The sequence below is a fragment of the Hemiscyllium ocellatum genome, chromosome 45 (assembly GCF_020745735.1).
Source record: "Hemiscyllium ocellatum isolate sHemOce1 chromosome 45, sHemOce1.pat.X.cur, whole genome shotgun sequence".
Taxonomy (NCBI): Eukaryota; Metazoa; Chordata; class Chondrichthyes; order Orectolobiformes; family Hemiscylliidae; genus Hemiscyllium; species Hemiscyllium ocellatum.
In genome coordinates this window covers 21158264-21170330 of record NC_083445.1, presented here as the reverse complement: position 1 = coordinate 21170330, position 12067 = coordinate 21158264, and positions in this window count along the sequence as shown.

The window sequence follows — 12067 nt, the reverse complement described above, 5'->3', positions numbered from 1 at the left end:
AATTGATGCGCCTCCTCAACTGTCTCATTGATGTCATCCATTCAACTCCCATCCCCCTTTTCCCCTCCCCTTTCCCAATCCTAGATCAGAAACCCTTGGTTAACCTGGTGTCCAGGGAGGAGAATGGTTCATAACAAGAACATTGACTATAGAACTGTGGACTCTACTGTTCTATATGGAGTCCAGCCTGAAGATTAACCATTTGACCAAGTAACCATCCCTGGTTTTACCTGGAGACCACATCAAAGAAAAGCCCTCAACTATCTGGACATCCCTGGTTTTACCTGGCCAGTATTCAGGATGGTCCATCAGATGGTTGGTCCTATCTGGATCAGCAGTGGAAAGATGCTCAGGCGGGTTCTTGAGCTGGTTCAACTCTAGTAAGACTGCTTTTTCGGGATCCTTATCCTTTGGTCCGCTCAACTTATATTTAAGCTCTCTGAACTCTACAGAGCGAGAGTGCATACTCTATCTTGGCCAAACAAAAACCCTATAATTGAGTGTTGATCTCTCCATAGCTTGATTTAGTGACTTGAAAATGGCGCTGGTTTCCATGTATGTCAGACAGCCCCTAACCGTATTGTCTTTTTATTACATCATCAAAGGCTAATGGAATGTTGGCCATTATCTCAAAAGGGATAGAATACAAAGGGGCGGAAGTTATATTACAGTTACATAAAGCTCTGGTTAGACTCCATTTAGGGTGTTCAGTCTGGCTGTTACACCTTAGGAACAATGTAGTAGCTTCAGAGGGGTGCAGTGCAGTTTCAGCTGTACTCTGGCTAAAAGATTTTTTTAAATCTAATTCTTATTTATCTTATTGTAGCCAAATATTTGCTTGCATTGGCTTCTTTTCCCATTCTGGACCATTGCCCTTTGAGCTCATTTCCAAGAATCTATCCTTCCCCATCCTCTTTTCATGACAAGCTTCTCCTCAGCTTGATCATCTGAAATCATTTTACAATTCTACACAAGCAATATTCAGATTCTCCTCACCACAGCATTTTGACACCTCCAGTGTCTCTAAGTGACATCCAGTTGCAGCTGAGCAGACATTTCCAGCAACAAAATAATGCAAAGATTGAAGTTCTTGTTCCAATTCTCCATAACTGTCACTCTCTCTTTAAAGCCGAACAAGCTGTTCTCAAACTTGCCATCAATTTGATCACAAGATGAGCTTCTGAATGCAGAGTCACACTGTCATCAACACTGTCTATTCTCACCCCTCAAACATGGTTTGAGTCCACCCTATCTTAGGCCATCTGCAATTGGAGCTTTTTTTAAATCAGCAGGCTTGACTATTCCTATACTCAGTCAATCATGTGCTGCCCTCCATAAACTTAACATCATCCAAAACTCTGCTACCTGTGTTCTTACACAAAGCAAATCCTGTTCACCTACCACCTCTATCCTCACTAAACGATATTGCTCCTAACGAGCAGCACTTAGTTTAAATTGATGTTCCTTGATTTCAAGTCTCTCTTTATCTTTGCCCTCTCTACCTGTACAACTTCCCCAACTTGCTGAGATGTCTGGGATCCTGTAATTAGCTTCATGAGCATCCCCAATTTTCATTTCTCCATCATTTGTGGCCATGCTTTCAGCTGCTAAGTTCCAAAGCTCTGGAATCCCCTGCTTAATCTCTCCATCTTTCAACATCACTTTCTTCCTTTACAACCTACCTTTGTGTATAATTATGGTCAGAGTCATAGAGATGTACAGCACAAGAGTTTCGGTCCAACTCGCTCATGTGAACCAGCTATCCTAAATTAATCTAGGTCCCATTTGCCAGCATTCCGCTTGTATTCTTCCAAACCCTTCCTATTCATGTACCCACCTAGATGCCTTTTAAAAGTTGTAATTGTACCAGCCTCCACCAATTCCTCTGGCAGTTCATTCCATACACACCAACTTCTGTATGAAAATGTTGTCCCTTGGGTCCCTTTCAAATTTTTCCACTCTCACTTTAAACCTATGCCCTCCAGTTTTGGACTCCCCTACCATGAGGGAAAAGATCTTGAATATTCACACTATCCACACCCCTCATGATTTTATAAATTTCAATAAGGTCACTCCTCAGCCTCTGACGCACCAGAGAGAATCACCTTGGCCTATTCAGTCTCTCCCTGTAGTGCAAACCCTCCAACCCTGGCAACACCCTTGTAAATCTGACTTAACGTCTCCTTTTTGAGGTCCTGCATCATATTTGTTTAATAATACTCTTGTGAAGCACCTTGGGACATTTTATTATTTTAAAAATGCGATAGAAAATAGGCTGGGCTTTTTTCCTTGGAGTGTCAGAGGCTGAGGGGTGACCTTGTAGAAGTTTTTAAAATCTTAAGGGGCATGGATAGGGTAAATAGACAAGATCTTTTCTCCAGGGTGGGGGAGTCCAAAACTAGAGGGCACAGGTTTAAGGTGAGAGGGGAAAGATTTAAAAGGGACCTAAGAGGTCACTTTTTCACACACATGGTGGTGCATGTATGGAATGAGCTGCAAGAAGAAGTAGTGAAGGCTGGTACAATTACCACATTGCAAAGGCTAGGAGAAGGTGAGGACTGCAGATGCTGAAGATCAGAGTCAAAACATGTGGTGCTGGAAAAGCACAGCAGGTCAGGGAGCAGGAGAGTTGACGTTTGTAGAGTCAAAGAATGCAGCCTAGTGAAGAGGCAAATAATTTTCAAAGTGTGACAGAAAGGGGTAGAAAATACACACAGAAGAGTGCAGCAAAAATTAGAACCAGTAAGATTTATAGCAGTTAAGAAGTCAAAGCTCAGGGCTGTTTATCTTACTGCAGGCAGCATTTGCATCAAGGTAAATGAGTAGACTGCACAAATAAAAATAAACATTTAAAAGGCATCTGGACTGGTATACGAATAGGAAAGGTTTAGAGGGATATGGGCCAAGTGCTAGCGAATGGGATTAGATGAATTTAGGATATCTGGTGGGCATGGATGAGTTGGAATGAAGGGTCTGTTTCCATGCTTTATAACTCAATGACTCTTATGAGTCAAGGGTTACAGGGAAAGGGCAGGAAAGTGGATGTGAGGAATATTGAATCAGCTATGAACCTACTGAATTGCAGAGCAGGCTAATAGAGCCAATTAGCCATTTCCTGTTTATTTTGTTTGCGAGGATGTAATGGCTTGCATACATGTGTTTTAAAGGACGAAACTGGAGATATTTTTCAAAACATTACCGAACTGACTGATCTCTGGGAGGATTCTCACTTAAAACCCTTAATTTGACATCCTTGGTCAACAAGTGAGGGACACAGAATGTGGAAAACTATAGCCCTTTCGCCATTTTTGGAAAATGTTTGAATTTATTACTGAGAAAGTAATAGCAGGACACTTAGAAGCACTTAATCTAATCAAAGAGAGTCAATGTGGTTATGTGAAAGGAAAATCATAAGTGCTTTCTTTGAGGATATAACAAGCACACTTGATAAAACAGAACCGGTAAATAAGATATATTTGGATTTCAGGAGGCATTTGATAAGATACTATATGAAAGGTTATTGCACAAGGTAGGAGCTCCTGATATGGGCATAATGGATTGAGGATTGGTTAATACACAGAGGGAGAATGTCTAAATTAATATGTCACTTTCAGGTTGGAAATATGTTACTAGTGACATGCCACAAGGATCAGTCCTCAGACCTCAATCATTTGTTATCTAAATTAGTGACTTGGAGGAAGGGACAGTGTCTAAATTGTATCTAAATTAGCTAACGATACAAAAATGAATGGGGCATGTTGCGATGAGCACATCCAGATCAATAGAGAATATAAATAAAAGACTGAGTGGGCATAAACTTGGCAGAAGGGAAGTGTGAGGTCATGCACTTTGGTAAGAAGAAATAAAAGGCAGACTACTATTCAAATGGGGAGGGACTCCAAAAATGTCCACCAAAGAGGGATTTATTTGTGCATGAAACACAAAAGGTTAGCATGCAGATACAGCAATAATAAAGAAAGCAAATGGAAATAGCCTTTGTTTCTAGAGGGTTAAAGGTTAAAAGTAGGGAAGTCTTGTTAGAAATGTATATTGTGTTGGTGGGTCCACATCTGGAGTGCTGTGTACAAGTTTGCTTCTGTTACCCACCTGACAACCCAACTACCCACTCACCTCACCCCCAATCCCCTGCTAACACACTGAAAAGTGTTCTGGTGAACCAAAATGAAGACTTATCAGAGTCTGTGCTGTATGGTTCTATAAAATGGGACATTGTCTGTCAGTCCCTGACAATCCTGCCCTATAAAAAGGATCCTGATGGAAATTCACTCACATTTCTGAAGAGGTCATATTCAGAGGTGCCAGCCAGGAATGCAAAGCTCCATCCTAAATAAAAAAGGGAGTGGATTGGCAGTCTGAAGGTAACTGCTATCTATCAAAACATTTGGCCTTTGTAGTCAGAAGCTCACCTAACCAGCAAGTAAAACACTAACACTGCAAAAAACCTAGTTTCACCTATGACAGTTTTCAGAGAGAGGGACAACTCGAGTGGCTAGTAAAAATATTCTGTCAGGAACTAAAAGCAATGACTTTGCAATGTTTAACAAGAGGAAATCTTTGCTCAAGTACCGGATATCAGACAGACAGCTGCTGTAACTTTATCAATTAAAAACTTAAAGATTGCAATTGTTAAGTTCATTTGAGGCAGGTAAAGGTATAGAGGGTTACAGAACCAAGGCAAGTGGATGAAAGATCAGCCACAATCTTATTGAATAGCTGAACATGCTGAATGACCTGCACCTAACTTTGCTGTTCATTAAATGATTCCAGTGTTTTAGTCTCAGCCATTCTTCCCAAACAGTGCCCTAAATATCTCCTGACTCCTGGAGGGGTGTGTTTGGGTTTGAACTCATCAGATTTGACCATATAGATTTGTTTATTGCCATCCCAATCCTACAGGAATATAATTCTTTAGGGCTTTCCTGGAAGCTGTTTTTCAGTCTTGGTGTTGCTCTTGCCCGGCTTTTGCCCCTTACCCTGGGTGACCATGGCCTGCTGGAATGTGCTGTGGCAGCCACATGAATTCTGCTTTTGTCACATAACTCATGAATTGTTTATCTGTAGAAAACACAACTCAGTCAAATGTTGTCAACAGGCAAATGTAGTATCTGGAGTCAATGCATTGACTCGGGGTCTGAGAACAATAGATCATTATGTATAGTCATGGCAAGGCCTTGGACTCTGCCTGATGTATGTTCATGCAGGGCATCTCGTGACTATGTTGTGGTTCTGTGTCTGACTGAGCAACTGTCAGCTAGGCTTCTGCTGTACTATATAAATCCAAGAGTGCTTTGGAGTATTACCGGAGCGTACAAAGGAAAGATGTGCTCCCCATATTGTGCAATAAAGTTTGTCAGTGCTCACGGTCTGAGTCCGGAGAATTTCTTCAACAGCTTTTCTGGCACAGTTGTAGTTTCCCTACATTTGAGCTTAGACAGTCCAGGTTTAAGGTCCACTTGATCAAGAGATGTCATAACATAACTGAACAGCTGATTAAAGTTCGCTGTAATGTTTCAATCGGGGCTCTTGTGACAGATCGGTAATGCTCATATCCCTAGGTCAGAGATCTGCCTTTAAATTCCATGGATGTCTTATGACATCTGACCTTGGTGAAGGTCTCAGCTATGAATTTTGGCCTCATCATGATGTTGAACTGCTTTCCCGCTGCCTCTATCTCCACACTCATTTCTTCGAGCAGGAACACCACCCCCCTTCCAATCAACTATCTCCGGTATTCACCCTATACTTGGACCCCTTCGTCTGGCGTCTTAACTGCCCTTGATCTCTTCAAAACTGCCAATATGTCTTCGGCCATCTCACCTTCTCTGCAGTTCTTACCCACTCTAACCTGTCCTCTTCTGAAATTACTGCACTTCGCTCTCTTTTAGGTTCAATGCTAACTTTATTTTCAAACTGGCCAACAAAGGTGGTGCTGTTGTAGTCTGGCGCACTGATCTTTAGCTTGCAGAGGCTGAACACCAACTCTCGGACACTTCTTCCTACCGCCCCGGACCATGACACCACATTCAAATATCAGTCCATTATTGCCAGGACAGTCACCCATCTCATTACCTCTGGAGATCTTCCCCTCACTGCCTCTAACCTAGTAGTCTCCCAACCCTGGGCAACCCACTTCTACCTCCTTCCCAAAACTCAAGAATTTGACTGCTCTGGTAGGTCTTTTCCTGCCCCACTGAGCTCCTTTCCTCTTACCTTGATTCCATCCTCTCTCCACTTGTCTAGACCCTGTCCACCTACATCTGTGATTTCTCTGATGCCCTCCACCATGTTGACGATTTCCAATTCCCTGGCCCTAACAACCTCCTGTTCACCAGGGATGTCCAATCCCTTTATACTTCCAGTCCCCACCTGGATGGTCTGAGAGCTCTCAGCTTCTTCCTTGACCAGAGGTCTGAACCCCATCCCCATTCACCACTACCCTCCTCTGCTTGGTTGAACTTATTCTCTCACTGAACAATTTCTCCTTTAGTTCATCTCACTTCTGCCAAATCAAAGGAGTGGCTATAGATACCCACATGGATCTCAGTTATGCCATACCTCTTTATGGGATACGTGGAATCATCCTTGTTCCAGTCTTGCACTGGCGCCTTCCCTCAACTCCTCTTCAGGCACATCAATGACTGCTTTGGTGCCATTTCATGCTCCCCTCAGGACCTTGAAAACTTCATCACTTTTGCCTCCAATTTCCACATCTCTATAACTTTAATTTCTTCCATTTCTGACACTTACTTTCTGTTCCTTGACCTCTCTGGCTCCATTTCACGAAATAGACTGTCCACTGCCATCCACTACAAGGCCACTGATTCCCAAAGCTACTTTCACTACAGCTTGTCACACCCCAGGTCCTGCAAGGACTCCATCCCATTTTCCTAGTTCCTGTTCGGATGATGCCACCTTCCAAAACAGCACTGCAGACATGACTTTCTTCTTCCATGACCATGGTTTCCCACCCACTGTGTTTGACAGGGCCCTTAACCGCATCCGACCCATTACCCATATTTCTGCCCCTGCCTCCTTCACATCACACACAACAGCGTGATCAGGTTCCCCTTGTCCTCACTTTTCATCCCACCAGCCTCTGCAAAGGATCATTCTGTGCCATTTCAAATAACTCCAACAGAATGCCACCACTAAACACATCTTCCATTCACTCACCCATCTGCATTTTGCAGGGATCGTTCTCTCCAGGATACCTTCGTCCATTCTACAACCACCAACACTAGCCCTCCCTCTCCACGGAACCTTTCCATGTAATCACAGGAAGTCCAACAGCGGCCCCTTCACCTCTTCCCTGCTTACCATCCAAGGGCCTAAACAGTCTTTGCAGATGAAGCAGCATTTCACCTGTCCCCCCTCCAAACTTGTGTATTGTATTCGCTGCACCCAGTGTGGCCTACCCTACATTGGAGAAACCATACACAGACTGGGTGATCACTTTGCGGAACACCTCCGGTCTTTGTGCAAGGACGACCCCAATCTTTTAACACAGGTTATTTTAGTGCAGCGACCTGCTTGCATGCCCACATGTCTGTCCTCAGCATGTTAACAGTGTTCCAGTGAATCATTGCATAAACAACTTCAGACTAGGCACTTTACAGCCTTCTGGACTTAATACAGCAGAACCTCAATGATCCCAACATCGCTTATATTAGTTTCAGATTATCCGAACAAGATCTCAAGGTCCCAATACTTGGTAGACTGTATTATCGAACATTTGATTATCCAAACAAAATACTCCATGCCCGCGTTGTTCAGATAATCAAGGTTCCTCTGTATTGAGTTCAACACCTTTAAATTGTGAACATTTCTTCCCTTTTATTATCATATCCATCTCTACCTCATCCCACTGACTATCCAGACAAAGTCTGGCAGAACTTTGGTCTGTCTCCTGTCACTCTCACATTCTGACCATTGAAGCTGAACTACAGATGGTTCTCTGATAATGTCACAGTTGCGTTGCAGCAAAATCTCACTTCATAGAAAATTGCATAATAGAAATAACGGGAAAAGTGGGGTTAGGGACAAACCAGCAAATATATCACTTTCAATCGCTCAAAAACCACCCAAAAGTCTAACAGCCTGAATGAAGGTATAAATTATATTTATAAATGAAACAGAAGTAAATTTAACTCAGCATATTTTAAAAATAGTTAATTCAGGGACAGAGGGTCATCGTGGTGCATAAGGTAGACTCTCTCACTCCTGTCAAGTGAGCTATATCACATTTTGTCTTTACGATCAAAACGCTTTATTAAATCTAGCTTCTCTTCCAGAGTTAAAGCTGTGCTTTTGCAGTCCCCATCCATTATTTTATCACCAGGATGCTTCTTGCTAGCACTCTTGTCACTATGCTCTTCCATTTTTTTCAAAACAAGGGATAATCTAGTAGTGTACCTTTTAAAGGAAGCTGCTCTCTGTATAGTATCTCACAGAAAGCTGCTGTGTTGGCAGCTGACATTGGCACACATTCAGACATCAGCACATCGCAGAACGAAGTGCACAAAACAATCACTATTGGAGTCGTGCCATTGTGAAGGGGTAAGTGTTCTCAAAACTCCTGTTGCTTAATTCAACAGTGACATTATAAGCAAATCACGCTGTTGGCATGCACGCTACCTGAGAACTACCTATATCAACATCTTTTCATCAGTACTCTGCACCTGTCACCCCCCCCCCCCCCCCAAACTATAAATGCTGTCCCCTCTACACTTCAGCTCTGAAGTAGTCTTCAGTACAGATTCTAGCATCTGCTGTAATTTATTCCTACTCCTTATTTAAAATACCTTTTTTGAAATACAAGTGTATAGTGTTGGGGGGTGTAGGGTGCAGGCCACTTGCCTTGTATTTACTCCAGTAGAAAGTGAGGACTGCAGATGGAGGAGAGTGTCATAGTCAAAATGTGTAGTGCTGGAAAAGCACAGCAGGTCAAGCAGCATCCACAGAGCAGGAGAGTTGACATTTTAGGTTTAAGCCCTTCATCAGAATAAGAAGGAAAAAGGGGGATGAGAGATAGAGGGGTCAGGGTGGGAAGGCAGATGAGAAGGAAATAGGAGGATGCAGATTGACATCTCCCCACCCCCCGTGCAATATGATAGGTGGTAAGGAAGATGGGCAGGTAAGGTCAATAGAGCAGTGCCAAGTTGGAGGGGAGAGGAGTTTTGGAAAACAGCAAAGTCAACTTTGATGCCATGTGGTAGAATGCCCCAAGGTGGACAATGAGGTGTTCTTCCTCCATTTAGCAGGTGGCTTTGATTTGGCAGTGGAAGTGACCCAGGACCTACATGTCTCAATGTAAGCTGAAGTGGTTGGCCAGAACAGTGGGGTTGTTGGGTGCATGCATCTCAGACATGCTCCATGAGCTGCTTCACAAGTTAGCATACTGTCTCCCTAATGTACAGGAGACCACATCAAGAGCAACACCAGGATTCCAATACTGCAATCCCTTAACTATAAATCTTCCTTCAATGAACTAGTTATTGTGGGAAATATTTGTAATAATTCTTCAAAGAAATTGGTACAAATGTAAACATTTTAAATTAGTTTTCCCATTTGAGGATCACTGGACCTGAAACATCTTTCCCTAGCAATACAATGGCTTTAAAAACCTGTTGTAGACAGGCAGGAGGCTGGAAAATGCAGCAATCCGCCAGCATCAGAAGGTAGAGAAGTTGATGTTTTGGGTGTAACCAGTCTTCAGGGCTGGGTGATTGTGTTGGGGAGCTGCACATAAAGGGGATAATGGGGGTGATGGGAGGATAGGTGAAGAGGTAGAGCATACAACCTAGTTGGTCAATAGGAGGACTGCATCTGGTTGGTGGCTGAGAGGAATGGAAGGGAGAGGGAGGGGCTGGGAAGGGAGTCTGGGAACTGAAAGGGAGGCTATTCGAAATGGGAGAACTCAATGTCGAGTCCCCCAAGATGTAGGCTGCACAGGTGGAAGATGTGTTGTTCCTCCAATTTGTGAGTTGCTTTGTTGTGGCAATGGAGGTGAGGCTGGTCATGTCAGAAAGGAAGTGGGAAAAGGGAATTAAAATGGACAGCAACAGAGGTCCAGTGGACCCCTATGGATCCAGCTGCAATGCTCAGTGAACCATTCCCTAAGTTTACGTTTGGTCTTCCAGAGAGAAGACCAAATCAGGAGCACCTGATGCAGTAAATTAGATTGAAGGAGAGGCACGTGAACCTTGGTCTCACCTGGAAGGACTGTTTGGGGCCTTGGATGGAGGTGAGGTGGTTGGTATACCAGCAGGTTTTGCATCTTTTCTGGTTGCAGGGGAAGGTACCTTGGGATTCTGGAGGGTTGGTGGGGAAGAATGGCAAAAACCAAGGACAGAAGGAAACTGTCCTTGTGGAAGGCAGAGGGGGCAAGATTAGATTAGATTAGATTAGACTTAGTGTGGAAACAGGCCCTTCGGCCCAACAAGTCCACACCGACCCGCCGAAGCGCAACCCACCCATACCCCTACATTTACCCCTTACCTAACACTACGGGCAATTTAGCATGGCCAATTCACCTGACCCGCACATCTTTGGACTGTGGGAGGAAACCGGAGCACCCGGAGGAAACCCACGCAGACACGGGGAGAACGTGCAAACTCCACACAGTCGCCTGAGTCGGGAATTGAACCCGACTTCTTGGTGGTGGGATATTCAGTCATAATGGTGTCAGGGTGCAGTTTAGAGCAGGGAACGGGAAATGAAGGCAGTGTGGTGGAAAGTTGTCTGGATGACAGAGTCCAGAAAAGCATGTTGTTCAAAATAGGTGGTCCTCAGAAGCTTGGGAGTGAATTTGAGGGCAGGATGGAAGTTGATGAACTGCTCCAGTTCAGCCTGGGTGCAAGACACTGCACAGATGCAGTCACCGATTTAATGGCAGAAGAGTTGGGGCACATCAATGACTGCATTTGTGCAGCATCTTGCACCCAGGTTGAACTGGAGCAGTTCACCAACTTCACCCATAACTTCCACCCTGTCCTCAGACACCTCCCTCCCCTTTCTTGAACTCTCCATTTCCATCTCCGACAAGTCTCCAGATGGATGTTTACTACAAACTCACAGACTCCCATAACTACCTGGACTACACCAGCTCCCACCCATTATCTTGCAAAAACCTCCATCCAGTTCTTCCAATTCCTCCAACAATCAGGAAAATGCTTCCAAGATTACTCCTTTAAGGTCAAGTAATCCAATTGGTGAACTCAAATGAAGTTACTAGTTTGAGGGGAACTCATTGCCAGGAAGAAAAATACATTAAAATCTTAGAGCTTCCCTCAACATTTTGGTATTGGCACATCCACATGGACTACAGCAGTTCAAGGAGGCAGATCACCACCTCGAGAATTGGGGATGGGTAAAATGTTGGCTCAGTGATGCTCACATCCCAGAATGGGAGTAGTCTCATGCCATTCATTTGCAATGCTGCTGGAAACAGGAATAATATATCAAAGGGCAACATCCAGATTGTAAAATTTTAGATGGCTATATCACCTTTTAGAGAAAATCTGAAGTGATAAAGAGCACACACTGTTTGATCAACATGTTTAAGATTTCTCTAACCCATAACAGCTCAGATTTGCTAAATCAAAATTGGCTTAATGAGATGATGACAGCTTCTGATCAGAATGAGATGGTAAGACAAAAATATGGCTGAAAAAGCAATTGTGTTAACCGATCAAAATAGTGAAAAGGTGCAAGTTTGTCAGCAAAGAGTTGACAAAAAGCTAACCTCAAGCTACACAATGAAAGCCTTTTCAAAATATTCTAAAAGGATGCCAAGTAAATACAAAAACTTCAGCAACCAAACAGCAAGGGCACTGTCAACAGTTCGAGATGAGTAATCCTTATGATTCACCAAAGTATACAAATATAGTATGCCTTAAATCTTTGAAACAAAAAATTAAGCACCCAACTTAAAATTCATTCAAGTTGGCAACGGTTAAAATAAATTTTCCAAACTGGCCATCTGCCTACTGGAAAGGAGGCCTGATAAGTGGGACAGCTAGTGTAAACCTACTAATTGGTAAGGATG